Source organism: Macrobrachium nipponense, chromosome 7 (genome assembly GCF_015104395.2).
Source record: "Macrobrachium nipponense isolate FS-2020 chromosome 7, ASM1510439v2, whole genome shotgun sequence".
NCBI classification, from domain to species: domain Eukaryota; kingdom Metazoa; phylum Arthropoda; class Malacostraca; order Decapoda; family Palaemonidae; genus Macrobrachium; species Macrobrachium nipponense.
The window spans coordinates 109,049,236-109,064,235 of NC_061109.1; the positions used below are offsets into that span (position 1 = coordinate 109,049,236).

At 38.3% G+C, this 15,000-nt stretch overlaps 1 protein-coding gene and 1 long non-coding RNA gene across 2 annotated transcripts in view; one reads left to right on the top strand and one right to left on the bottom strand.

Annotated features, from left to right (window-relative positions):
* LOC135217195 (uncharacterized) overlaps positions 1 to 7,701 on the top strand; it is an 18,856-nt gene extending 11,155 nt beyond the window's left edge. The window contains exons 2-3 of the long non-coding RNA XR_010315078.1: positions 6,667 to 6,793; positions 7,234 to 7,701. This is a non-coding gene — a long non-coding RNA (uncharacterized LOC135217195). The remainder of the gene's footprint in view (positions 1 to 6,666; positions 6,794 to 7,233) is intronic.
* The window catches only part of LOC135217193 (alanine--glyoxylate aminotransferase 2, mitochondrial-like), a 97,056-nt gene that overhangs the window by 57,513 nt on the left and 24,543 nt on the right, over positions 1 to 15,000 (bottom strand). The gene's annotated exons all lie outside the window — the stretch shown is intronic.

Here is a 15,000-nt window from a genome sequence, read left to right on the forward strand (position 1 = left end):
TACAAAGCACAAGAGAGGTGACTAAACAACACAATAGAAGATGTAAAACAGAGGCTTAAGGCTAAAGCACATAAGATCCAACGGTACATGAACAGGAATAAGGGATACCAACTGAACAAACTATTCGGAACCAATCAGAAAAGACTATACAGCCAACTAAGAGGGGAAAGACCCACCCAGAAATTCCTGAAGCCGAACCAAGTAAGAGACTCTGGGAAAACATATGGAGCAATCCGGTATCACACAACAAACATGCAATATGGCTCCAGGAAGTCAAGGAAGAAGAAACAGGGAGAATAAAACAAAGATTCACAGACATCACGACAGACACAGTCAGACACCAAACTAAAGAAAATTGCCAACTGGAAAGCCCCAGGTCCCGATGAAGTCCATGGATACTGGCTGAAAAACTTCAAGGCCCTACACCCACGAATAGCAGAACAACTCCAGCATTGTATCTCAAGTCACCAAGCACCCAAATGGATGACCACAGGAAGAACATCCTTAGTACAAAAGGGAAATATAGCCAGTAACTACAGGCCTATCACCTGCCTACCAATAATGTGGAAGTTACTAACAGGTATCATCAGTGAAAGGCTATACAACTACCTAGAGGAGACAAACACCATCCCCCACCAACAGAAAGGCTGCAGAAGGAAGTGTAGGGGCACAAAAGACCAGCTCCTGATAGACAAAATGGTAATGAAGAACAGTAGGAGAAGGAAAACCAACCTAAGCATGGCATGGATAGACTATAAGAAAGCCTTCGACATGATACCACACACATGGCTAATAGAATGCCTGAAAATATATGGGGCAGAGGAAAACACCATCAAGCTTCCTCAAAATACAATGCGCAACTGGAATACAATACTTACAAGCTCTGGAATAGGACTAGCAGAGGTTAATATCAGGAGAGGGATCTTCCAGGGCGACTCACTGTCCCCACTACTCTTCGTAGTAGCCATGATTCCCATGACAAAAGTACTACAGAAGATGGATGCCGGGTACCAACTCAAGAAAAGAGGCAACAGAATCAACCATCTGATGTTCATGGACGACATCAAGCTGTATGATAAGAGCATCAAGGAAATAGATACCCTAATCCAGACTGTAAGGATTGTATCTGGGGACATCAGGATGGAGTTTGGAATAGAAAAATGCGCCTTAGTCAACATACAAAAAGGCAAAGTAACGAGAACTGAAGGGATAAAGCTACCAGATGGGAGCAACATCAAACACATAGATGAGATAGGATACAAATACCTGGGAATAATGGAAGGAGGGGATATAAAACACTAAGAGATGAAGGACACGATCAGGAAAGAATATATGCAGAGACTCAAGGCGATACTCAAGTCAAAACTCAATGCCGGAAATATGATAAAAGCCATAAACACATGGGCAGTGCCAGTAATCAGATACAGCGCAGGAATAGTGGAATGGACGAAGGCAGAACTCCGCAGCATAGATCAGACCAGGAAAACTATGACAATACACAAAGCACTACACCCAAGAGCAAATACAGGCCGGACAGGACTATACATAACACGAAAGGAAGGAGGGAGAGGACTACTAAGTATAGAAGACTGCGTCAACATCGAAAACAGAGCACTGGGCAATATCTGAAAAACAGTGAAGACGAGTGGCTAAAGAGTGCATGGGAAGAAGGACTAATAAAAGTAGACGAAGACCCAGAAATATACAGAGACAGGAGAAAGACAGACAGAACAGAGGACTGGCACAACAAACCAATGCACGGACAATACATGAGACAGACTAAAGAACTAGCCAGTGATGACAATTGGCAATGGCTACAGAGGGGAGAGCTAAAGAAGGAAACTGAGGGAATGATAACAGCGGCACAAGATCAGGCCCTAAGAACCAGATATGTTCAAAGAACGATAGACGGAAATAACATCTCTCCCATATGTAGGAAGTGCAATACGAAAAATGAAACCATAAACCACATAGCAAGTGAATGCCCGGCACTTACACAGAACCAGTACAAAAAGAGGCATGATTCAGTGGCAAAAGCCCTCCACTGGAGCCTGTGCAAGAAACATCAGCTACCTTGCAGTAATAAGTGGTACGAGCACCAACCTGAAGGAGCGATAGAAAACGATCAGGCAAAGATCCTCTGGGACTATGGTATCAGGACGGATAGGGTGATACGTGCAAACAGACCAGACGTGACGTTGATTGACAAAATCAAGAAGAAAGTATCACTCATTGATGTCGCAATACCATGGGACACCAGAGTTGAAGAGAAAGAGAGGGAAAAATGATAAGTATCAAGATCTGAAAATAGAAATAAGAAGGATATGGGATATGCCAGTGGAAATCGTACCCATAATCATAGGAGCACTAGGCACGATCCCAAGATCCCTGAAAAGGAATCTAGAAAAACTAGAGGCTGAAGTAGCTCCAGGACTCACGCAGAAGAGTGTGATCCTAGAAACGGCACACACAGTAAGAAAAGTGATGGACTCCCAAGGAGGCAGGATGCCACCCGGAACCGCACACTATAAATACCACCCAGTCGAATTGGAGGACTGTGATAGAGCAAAAAAAAAAAAAAAAAAAAAAAAAAAAAAATAATAATAAATAAAAATATCCTCAATACAGAGTTCTATTTATTAAATAAATGGAGAAACAAATCAAATCGTCAGACTTCATTATAATTTACTTATATCACCAATTTTAACATCAAAGTTAAAATGAGGATCAAAATTGGGATATTAGTATATATTCGCTTATATGCCAGAAGTGTCTCATAACTTGAAAACTGCTATATTTCGGAAGAAGCAATCTAAAGTTGAAATTCTCTATATTTTGTCCATTTAAATTTAGATTATTCTTTTACTGAGCTGTTTTAATGACAAATACAAATAAGGAATAAAGAACAGGCTATCTGCTGGTATCAATAGCTCAAAACACATTTTTTGAGTTGTATCACTCTTCTGGCAAATGAGCGATGGTCCGACTGACAGTTCTTTTTACACAATGGACGTTCACCCTTCTAACAGTTGGTTGGGGGGTGGGGGGTGGTGAACTGACAGGTATTACTGTCCCTTTTATTCAGGTATTACTGTGGTCACTATCCCTTTGATCCAGGTATTATTGTAGTGACTGTCCCTTTTATCCAGGTATTACTGTGCTGTCTGTCACCTTTAACCAGGTATTAATGTGGTGACTGTCCAGGTATTACTATGCTGTCCCTCCCTTTTATCCAAGTATTACTGTGGTGACAGTCTTTTTTATCCAACTATTATTGTTTAGACTGTCCCTTTTATCCAGGTATTACTATGAAGACTGTCCCCTTTATCCAAGTATTACTGTGAAGACCGTCCCTTTTATCCAGGTATTACTGTGAAGACTGTCTCTTTTATCAAGGTATTACTGTGCTACAATTAACGAGGAAATTTGCATTTGAACGAATTGAAAACAAAAAACGCCTTATATCTAGCACGTCGGGCTTGGTCAAAATGCCCGTTTTTTTTCCTATATAATACAAACCCGCCCCCGCCTTTATATGGAAAGCCGGGTATTTGGGTGGGTGAAAAATCATTGACTTACTTCACCTATCAGGGAACCCCACCTAGGATGCCGGGAGGATTCACTCTCATGAGTGTCCCCCCAGCCAACTCTAATTTATGGAACTGTGAATTAAAATGACAGGGTTGCAACCCAATGTAACCAAGTCAAAGGCACAGAAGGCCTTACATAGCCAGACTTTTTTTGCCGCCTCCTGGACAGTAACTTAACCCTACTTTGGGAACTTAACATTAAAAATTATTGGCTGGGAAACTACCCTTACCTAACCTAAACCTTAGGTATCAGGTCATAGCCTGGTAGACCACTAACATAAGCTTAAGTTACCAGGTCCTTCCTTAGCTAGTGCACGCTGCACTTTAATACCCTTCATGAAAGTATCATGGACCATTTAAAACATATGCTAGTATCACTTCCCCAGCCCCCAGCCAAAAACAGTTTAACCTTTTCAGAATCAGAACCTACAGATACAGGTTGCCCTGGCAATGTTATTATACCTCCTTGAATTCCTATTTCGTTCTTGTATTTTCACGCACCTAAAATACCAAATGACCAATGTCCGCTGTAGTCCGCAATCATTTTGGGATATTGCCTATAGGGTTTCAGTAGCCTTACACTGATCATTTGTTCCCGAATAGAAGGTAAAACTGCATAGAAAAACATCAACTGCCATAGTCTAGCTCGCCACACACACAGTTTTCATGTTAAGGCAAAATGAGAAGTCAGTGATTAATAAAACAGGAGACAAATGACAACTTTTTGAACGTTCTGTGAATTATCAGAAAATGCGTATTTCAACTTGAAATCGAATAATAGTTGTTTTCTACGTTCTGTTTACGTCGTCCTGACCGGATCTCCCCAAGGGTGACATTTCAGAATTTCGTTGTTAAACAATTCTAACACTACTTTTGATATCTAAAACTGAAAAAAAATATAGCATACATACTGCATATAGCTGCTGTTAAAACCCTGACAGAGATACATTACTATTTTTCTAACTTTGTAATGCTGGCGGGACCCGGTCAAAAAGAGGTAAGCATGTAAACAAGATCCGGTCAAAATGGGTGTCCGGTAATTTCATTGCAGTAATTTCGTTGTGGTAGTTTCGTTGCAGCAATTTCATCGCATAGCAAATACATATCAGAGAATTTCAGTGCAAAGTAATTACATTGCAATGCATTACATCTCACGGTAATTTCAGAGCAATAGTTCAATAGTTCTAAACAACCTGCTTTTTGCCCATCGCAAGGTAATTTCAGAGCTATAGTTCAATAGGCCGATAGTTTATTATTTCTCAACAACCTGCTTTTTGCTCAAACCTCGTCTACTTTTTCCTATATAAAGTGTTACTTACAGTTTTATTCAGTTTTAGTTTTAGCCCTCAAAATGGCTCTTCAATACGTCTTAAGCTCAAGAAATAAGAAAAAGCTCATTGATAATGGTCTATTTGTGAGAGAGAGAACAACTGGTGAAAATACCATTTGGAAATGTGATCAGGTTTATGCAACTAAGTGCCGGGCTAGAGTTCATACAAATCAAGAATCTATTACAAAACGAGTTGGAGAACACAATCATGCAGGCAATGATGCTCGTGTTAAAGCTACTAAAGTTATAAATGCCGCAAAAGAAAAAGCCATTTCGACGCAGGAAACTACCCAGGCATACATTGGAGTATCACAAGCTGTTGCAGGTCAGCTACCAACCCCTCAGCTTTTAAAAAGGAATATTCGAAATGCTAGAAGTGTAGCAGCACAAGTCCCTGCGAAACCTGCATCTTTATTCCAGTTAAATATACCTCCAGACTATACGGTAACACACGCAAATCAACCCTTTCTTCCTTTTGACAGCAATGATGGACTAGACCGAATTATCATATTTTCAACTCAAAGAAATTTACAGGTATTAGCCAGAGCAGATAAATGGTATGCAGATGGTACTTTCCAAACAACATCCCCTTTATTTAGACAGCTGTACACTATTCATGGCAAACCTTAGAGCCAACATTGTCACCTAGCCAAATAATGACAGATTTTGAATGCGCGGCAATGAATGCTTTTAGATCAGCTTTTCCCAATTCAATTAAAAAAGTTTGTCTATTTCATTTTTCACAATGTATATTTCGGTCTATTCAAAGGAATGGCCTACAACAGTTGTATGAGAGCGATGCAGATTTTGCATTAAAAATGCGCATGATTACTTCAATTGCATTCGTGCCTATCGTAGACGCCCGAACCGTCGCTCAGGACTTCGACCTCCTCGATTTGATCATATTTTATGGAATTGCTTCGACGCTGCCATGCAAGGTGCCTCTTAAAACAAACAATTGTTGTGAAGGTTGGCTCGCTCATTCACGAATTGGTTGGCGAATCACATCCTACTATTTTGAAGTTTCTAGATATTTTGAAGTTTCTAGATATTTTGAAAAAAGAGCAATCAAGAAATGAAGCTATAATGGAACAGTATATCGCTGGTACAGACATTCCTCGCCGTAAAAAAAAATATAAGGATAATGCCGTTAGAATCCAACGCATCGTTAATGATTATGAAAATCGAGAATTGCTCGACATCTTAGGGGTATAGCCCATAATTTGTCTTTTTGAATATTGATGGCAATAGGTAATTTTTTTTTCTTTTTTAATAAAAATAAATGTGTGTGTGAGATTTTAGTTTATCTTTGTTTTTTAAACAATGTTCTTTATTACCATGTATTAATATGTATTAGTATTCGATAAGAAATTATTTTATTCCCCCTTTTTAATCTTATGGTACATATAGTTATGTGATGAAATTACAGTGAGACGTAATGCATTGCAATGTAATTACTTTGCACTGAAATTCTCTAATATGTATTTGCTATGCGATGAAATTGCTGCAACGAAATTACCACAACGAAATTACCACAACGAAATTACTGCAACGAAATTACAGTGAATCGTCAAAATGAGGTAAGCATGTAAACAGGATCAGGAGAGTAACGCTATGCTTAAGTCATAAATTATACCAACTGTAACGGTGTGAAGGAACAATAAAGCTGTGAGTACTTTACATAAGTGTGTATTTAATCCACCTTAAGCCCGCAAAAGTATTAAGTTATGACAATTGTCTTTTTAGGCTTGTACAGCAGCTAAAGGTTAGTTTTCACAAGAGCGCCGCCAACGACGAAACCCCACTTGAAGAAGACTAATGAAGTTATAATCCAAGAAGAGGAATCCAATGATGAAGTCACTTGATTTGAAATGTATAGTAAACAAGAGTTATGTTCAGCCTTATGTTGTTAGCTGTCAATTGAATCATAAGCCATTTTTATTTGAAAATGACACCGGTTCAGCTATTTCCACATTGAAGTATGATTTCAAGAAGTTAAATTGTACATTACTGAACTGTAGAACTAAATTACAGGGTTATAACCAAGTGCCAATTCAACTATTTGGAAAGGTCAAAGTTTCAAATTTTCAATACAGACAGGAAAATCATTCAGACGTTGAATTCATAATTGTTGGGTCAGACTCCTCAAATAACTTGATTGGTAAGAATTTAATAGATAAGTGCAATATAATTAATGTCCATCAGTTAAATATCAAAAATTTTGTGGAAAACTATAATGTAGATAGTTTGAAATCTATAAAGAACTGTCAAGCCCGATTGTATCCTAAAGTTGGTCATGTTCCCGTTTTTCAGAAGGTCCGCACGGTGCCACTGACGTTACGCAGTGAGGTTGAGAGTGCGCTGCAAGAGCTTGAAAAAAATAAGATTATAGAAAGAAAAGAATTATCAGCTTATGCCTCACCAATTGTTACTGTCAGAAAGCAGAATGGATCCCTTAGGGTTTGTGGGGATTTTCGTAAAATAAATGAAATTCATGAATCTAAATTCCCATTACCTAATATGTCAGAATTAATTTCCAGTGTGTCTGGATATAAGTATTATACCAGACTTGATCTCAAGAATGCTTATTTGCAAATGGAAGTTGCTCCAGAAGACCGTAAATATTTGGTAATTAACACACATTTGGGTCTAATAGATATTTACAGTTACCATTTGGTATCCATTCTGCTCCTGCAATATTTCAAGAGTTCGTTTCCAAATTGTTAGCTTCTTATGATTTTGCTTATCCATATGTGGATGATATTGTTATAGGTGGAGACTCACCAGCTGAACATGATAAAAGTGCAACTAGCAGAGAGAAGAGCCTCATTAACTGTCCTTGTTTTCAGTCCGTTTCTTTTAGTTTTAAAGAGATTAACTTTACTGAACACTCGTTCGCATTCAGCATTAGTGTGTGGCAAGCAAAGAGCAGTTAGAGCAATATTCGCTAGGTCTGAAAAATTAGACTTTTTAGGACACTTCTCCCCAGAGCTTATCAGGTGACTCATTAACGAGATGTTCAAGTTCATGATGCAATATGGGAAACATTCTCCATTGATCATCCAGCTTTTCTGGGGGTACAACCTTAATTAAATCACACTGGTTACCGGTCAAAGCAAGGATTATTTTTAAACTTTGCGTCTTAACATATCAAGCTATTAACGCGGGAGAGCCATTGTATCTTAAAGGTTGCCTGAAAAGATACGTAGTAGAGCCTGGTGTTCATACACGCCTTTCCCGTGATGATTTCAGACTTGATGAGCCTCGTGCAACGACCACTCTTGGTACGAGAACTTTTAAGCACTGCGGTCCTAGATTGTATAATCAACTTCCGGCATCAGTTAAGTGTGCTGAAAATATCTTTCAGTTCAAAAAGCTATTGAAAACCCATTTATTTTCACTCAGCTATAATACTGAGACAAATGCAATTAACCCTCTTTACATTACATAGACTTTTAAATTTTTAACTATAATAAAGTGATTTGGAAATCCCGTCTGAACGCTTAATAGCGAAAGCAGGGATACTTGATAAACCGTCAGACATAGACATAGACAATCAGAGGAAGCTCAGATGCAAGAGGGAATAAGGAGGGGATTCTTTCTCCGAATTCTGATGAGAGAGCATTTTTTTGGACAGAGACAGTTTAACTTTGACAGGACACCATCATTGAAATGATACCTCTTCTTTATTTCTGTGCATGCCACAACAAGGAAACTTTTACACATCTGAAAAAACTCCTGCTGTTGAGCTTTCTTTTCCTGCATAACTAACTCCTTGGTACATTTGGCTGTCACTAAGATGCCTGTCATGTCTTGCAGGATTTATAGTATTTAGATAAGTTTTCATTACATAAGTCCTGTCCATAAATGAGAGAAGGTGGTCTCTGAATAGCATGGACACTTTATCATGGAGAACTGTTATTACTGCTTTATCTGACTGGAAAAAATGGTTGAACTCGGTAAACTTTTGAAGTACTCAGTTAGTCAAGGAACATGAAATATAACTTCATGAAAGGACCATGAAGGGAGTTGATAATCAACTCTGCTGCTAATAGTTTCTCAGCGAGCCTCTTCTCCGGGAAAAATAGCTTCAGTGCCTCCCGCTGTTCCAATAGCCTTTGAACCACGTTACAATTGGAGACAAGCGGCGGCAAGCCATGTACGGACTCTGAAATAATTTTTTTTTATTATTGTTTTATTGTAAAACTCATGCGTGAAACTACAGTGTTGCCTACTCTACTCAGTAACCTATGAAACTACATTTCTAAGACAAATGTTAATACATTTATAGTAAACGTAAATGTTAAGATTATTTTATTACAAAAAAAGCATCGCTGAAACATTTCAAAGATCCTTTAATCACTGAGAATTTAATGACTTTCACTGTCTGCAAATGTTAATACATTTATAGTAAACGTAAATGTTAAGATTATTTTATTACAAAAAAAGCATCGCTGAAACATTTCAAAGATCCTTTAATCACTGAGAATTTAATGACTTTCACTGTCTGTGTACTTTTATAAGTTCCTTCACCTAGCAAGGCAAAAAAAAAAAAAAAAAAAAAAAAAAAAAAAAAAAAAAAAAAAGCTTTTCTAGTTACCACTGTAACAACATAAAAAAAACTTTTCTAGTTACCACTGTAACAACATAAAAAAAAAAAAAAAGCTTTTCTAGTTACCATTGTAACAACATTCAGTTCTGCTTCCTGTCGCGCTTTCAACCAGATAGATAACCATTCTGAAAGCCCAGCTCTCCTTTCCACATTCCTTCCTATATCTTTGGGTACGGTAGATATACCAATTACAAAGATCCAAAAACAACGTCTATGTAATTACTAATAAAGCTCCTCTCACATCCCATATTAGGGACTGGCTAGACTGAAACTACACAGAGATTCACGTCTGAACCTGGAACACAGTGTCCTTTAGAATTAGCAACTAGTACCAAGCTTTTGATAATATTGCTATGCTGGGTTGTTTGATATTTTTCACCGACACTAACAATTTCTCGTTTTGTTTTTCTCGAGACTATAGAAGAAAACACACATGGGGGGATACAAGTGGAATTTCCTTACACCCCATAACCAAGACCACAGAGATAGAAGCCCTGTTCGATGTGACGTCATGACGTGATGACGTCGACCCTGGTAGTCCGACTCTCCGACGCGAGTGACTGGTGACTCACTTCCGACTCTCCTTCCCTTACATCACTTGGGGACACGAAGTACTTTCGTGGTTCCATTGTTTTATTTATGAACTGGAACATAAAACTTATATGGCATCATGAGGTAGAAAGCCATGGGTACATCTAGTGTCCTTTTTTGGACGAACTTACTGTGGTAAGCAGATAAACTCTGCAATAAGTTCACTGCCTATGAATAACTATCGCGCATCTATTGTCCATTGTATTAAAAATGGTCTTTAACTTTACTTTGTTCCCCAAGAAAATATAAATTTTCTTCGTCCCAGTTGAGATTCCTTATAGAAAACAGATATATACATATGGATGTTATGGTAAACTAAGCTAAAAGTTTAAGTCACTCGTACGAAGAACAGTAAATTTTTATTTAAATATAAAAGCGCACACAAATCTCTCTCATCCACCACGTATACATAATGTTGGTTGGATTAGGATACTTACCTTCGATCACAAAAGTAAACCATTTAAAAAACAATGTTAAAAACAATATAACTTATGCCAAGGGAAAGGAAGGTAAAATCGTTTCTTCTGCTACACGCAAAATCCCCTTAACCTTTTTGTTGTATATTACATTAGTAATCTCATCATTTGTCCACTCCATTCTTCCTGCTTTAACAAGGTTTGTTTGTTTGTTTGATTGGTGTTTTTACGCTGCATGGAGCCAGTTGTTATTCAGCAAGGGGACCAGCGGCTTTACGTGACTTCCGAACCACGTCGAGAGTGAACTTCTATCACCAGAAATACACATCTCTCACACTCAGTGGAATGCCTGGGAATCGAGATGGCAGGTAAAGACCATACCGATCACGCCACTGAGGCGCTCCTGCTTCAACAAGAGCTACTTCTTTCGGTAGGTCTAGGTATAATAACTACGCGTCGTGTATTTCTTGGGAAATTACAGTATCCTATAGTATTTGGACTGCTTATTAATAATTTACCGTTATATTTGGGGAGTCGATTTTAATTAAACACCAGGGGCTAGTGCTAAATACAGCGAAATTGACGCCTCAATCCCTACTGGCTGTCGTATTCGCGGGAACGTTCCTTGCAACCCGTGCTGAATTATTGCCTAGAATTACCCATCTTTCTTTCCCCCAATATTATTCGGCCACCAGAGCTCTCATAGTTTGACTTCACTTGTGCAATGCCATCATGCTTTCTGTCAAAGACATTTAATATTATGCATTTCTCCTGTACCCAGGGCTTCTACTTGTGTTTTCTGTTCTTAGGCAACACGACTACAGGATCATCATCTTTCCCACTGTTATCCCTATATTAAGGGGCCGGTTAGGCAATCGCCACTGCCTTCTATCAGAGGCATCATCCTCCACCAAACCTCTTCTCTCCATATCTTCCTTCACTTTATTTCGCCATCTAATTCTCTGTCTACCTCTCGATCTTCTCCTGTAACAGATTCTTCCCAAGCCCTCTTTTCTCACTCCTCGTCATCCATCCTCAACACTTGCCCATACCATCTCGATCGTGGCTCCCTTGTCAAGCCTGCCCTTTTTCTTATTTAATCCTTTTCCAGTCTCTCAAGCAGCGATATTTCCATAATTTACGATTACAGAATAAAGATATGCAAACTCATACACCTGGCTTTTTTTTAACACCATCTCGTGTTGTAGAAGAGGAGAGTTTGTCTAAAGGCCTACAGGAATAGAGGGTTAAAGTGTGATCAAGCTGGCCGTTTTAAAGGAAAAGGCTCCTTTGCTATTTATGGGGATTTTTTTTTTTTATCCTGCCAATGGGTCCACATTTCGTCAGAAGTTGCTCTCTTTTTCGGTATGCATATATTATACGAAATACATTGTAAATTATGTAGTATATATGCATGTAAAGTTTATTCCTATCCTTTCATATTCCATGATTACATCATCAGGAATTCTAGAATAAAAATAAAAAAATACACAAAGGTGAAGTCAGAACATAAAAACATTATTATCGACTAAAAAGGGAAATTCTAACCAAACCACACCGAGTAAGAGGCAAAACACTGAAATTAATCAAAACTTAATTTGAAAAAAAAGACGCACAAAAATTGAACGAAAACAATAATTTGTGTATATGACAAACAGAAAAATTCATGAGTACGAAAAAAAAAAAGGCAGAAGTTTTGGTAGTTCGAGTTGGCTCGAAGTTCATCCAATTATGAAGAAATTTTATTTTCAATGGGAATTTTACAAACTTTAGCGTGATTTCTAATGATATATATTATATTATATATGCATTAATGTATACCTATGCGTATATATTCATACACATCTTAATACTCACGGTATAATGTTATATAGGAAAATAAATGTATAAAAACAAATTGTAATCAATCATTTATTTTGGCTTCCGTCTTCACTTCATGCAGGATGAAGTCCAGACGTAAGAACTGGAGAACTTCTTTCAGAAGTAAATTGTAAAGAAAGCTTTTCCAGTTACCATATTGTCATGGTGGTTTTAATTTGGAATTTGACTTACAAAGCAGAGCTTGACCAGTACATACGCCAACCAGCGAATGAAACCGTTGAGCTACTGAGAGGGGAAAAACAAGCTGTAGAACTTCTGAATTCGTGGAGAAAAGTGAAGTCTTCCACTATCGCCACTTATTCAATAAACATCGAAGAAATTGGCAATACCGGCCTCTCATCCTACCAATTCAAAATGTGTCAATAGACGACACTCGTGTCAGGGTATCCGAGGATTGTAATGGAGAGACGCAAAACCGTAGTTTAAGGGAGCCATCCGATAGTCACTGCTACTCGACGTCGACTTCGGGAATCGTCCCGAAATCAGCGTTGGAGAGGTCGTAGAGGGTCTCTGCCTGGTCGCAAGGGAAGGCATCGGCGGTAAAGGTGCAGGTGAGCGACTCCTGGCTGAAGATGGTCTGGTTGCCGCAGATGAACGAGAACTGAGCTTCCTCGATAATCTGAAACGTACGAGGGATTTTCTCTTTTGATCTTCCGTTGTATACTGCTCTCTCTCTCTCTCTCTCTCTCTCTCTCTCTCTCTCTCTCTCTCGTTATTATTGCTTGCCCTCTCTACTTTCCTTATATATGGGTATTCCATTCCATGGAGACACGCTTGTCAAGTTCTCGGTTTTTGGGGTTTTTCGAAATAACGGAAGCTCATTGCGGATAAGGATAATAATAGTAACAGAAGCAGTATCAATGTACTATACACGATGTAGTTAAATCATTCACAGACAAACTAGAAACCCATGAGAAAGTAGCGTTGCCACATAATTACATCTTTCCATTCGAACAAAATATATTTGCTACAATAAATGGCTGAGGCACATAAGACGCATTGCTTGAGTATAATGGCAGTTAGGGAGAGCTAGAACAAACAATCTAACGCTTAAGAAAGATAAGATTCAGATGGTTCTTGAAAATGTTGAAAATGATATGGTTATTAATGACTTGGATCTCGATCGTTACTTTCTCAGTGACTAATGGTTTTATTTTTCTCGGATACTCGGTGAATAATACAGAAACGACTTGGCATTCTTGTCATCATGTAAGGAGACTGGTCGAAGACCTTAAGAGTGAACAGAACTTGCGCGCATAGGCCTTTTTTCATATTATGAAGAGGCCAAAGCAATTATATAATTCGTCAGATTAGTATATTCACACACACACACACATTTATATACTACATATATGTTTCAATTCATTATGCTTAGGCCCAGGGTATCTTTAATAGCATTTCTTGCAGTTAATGTTAATTTACCAACACCATCCAGAAACAAAACTAAATAAATGAGTTTATTAATTTTTCGAAGCAAGCTTCTACTGCACATAATGTTGATGTGGAATAACAGCACTTTTATAAAAAAAAAAAATTCTGACGGACATCTGAGGAACGTTGCTGAATGCTCCTCTTGAGCAACAGTGTGGAATTAGATACTGGAGAAGGACCGGGGAATAGAATAGCGGAGGTTACGAAATAAAGACGTTTTGACTCATTTCTCGAAGGATGAAATTTAGTATAACAAACACTAGAAAACAGGAAGCCAGAAAAGAATCCCACCTCTTGTGAGCTATAGCCACTACGGCAACTTATCTATGTTTTTCTGCCATTTTTTTTACAATGGGTCAGTGAGACAGTAGTTTAATAGGAGTTACGTGGCAGCCTTAGAGAGGCGGTGCTTGTGTGAGGGGAGGGGTGGCGGTAAGTAAGATTTATGGAGTGATGAAAACGAGTGTTTCTACCTTGAAACACCCTCAAATGTTAAACAATTATCTAAAATATTGAAGATCATTTCTTGATGACTAAATATAAAAGTATATCATCAAATATTTCAGATGCGTGCTTTTCTCTCTTTTTATATATGGCCACTTAGCTCTGGAGGCTTATTTTAAAAGTAATCGAACTTTTTTGTATTGCTCAAAAGTAAACCTAATATGAGTACCAGAAATGAAAGACAACACTAAAACTTACGCTTCCGGTGGCGTCATTGACGGGGTAGCAGACGTGGAAGATGGCACAGTCATTAGCAACGTCGGCGTAGAAACCGTAAGGGCGTCCTTTGCAATTAAAAGTGGTCACTATCTGATTGGTCAAGAGCTCTGCACCAGCTGGCAAAATGTAGGCAGAGCGGGCAGAAGCCGATGCTAAGATCGTGGCTAACAAAATGAATGCGGCCTTCATCTCAGCAGGTTCTGAAAAAATAAAAAAAATAAAGTTTTGGTAAATGAAGCAGGCGGTGAGACGTGCAACACACTAATTATTACAAATGCGTTCAGTGACAACCGACTTTTGATGGAAATTGTAAATTATTAAGTACGAGCGTTCAAACTATATGTACATATTTGACATAAACATATATCATTATATATCAACACATATATATATACTTACCAAATTAAATTAAAATCATACTATATA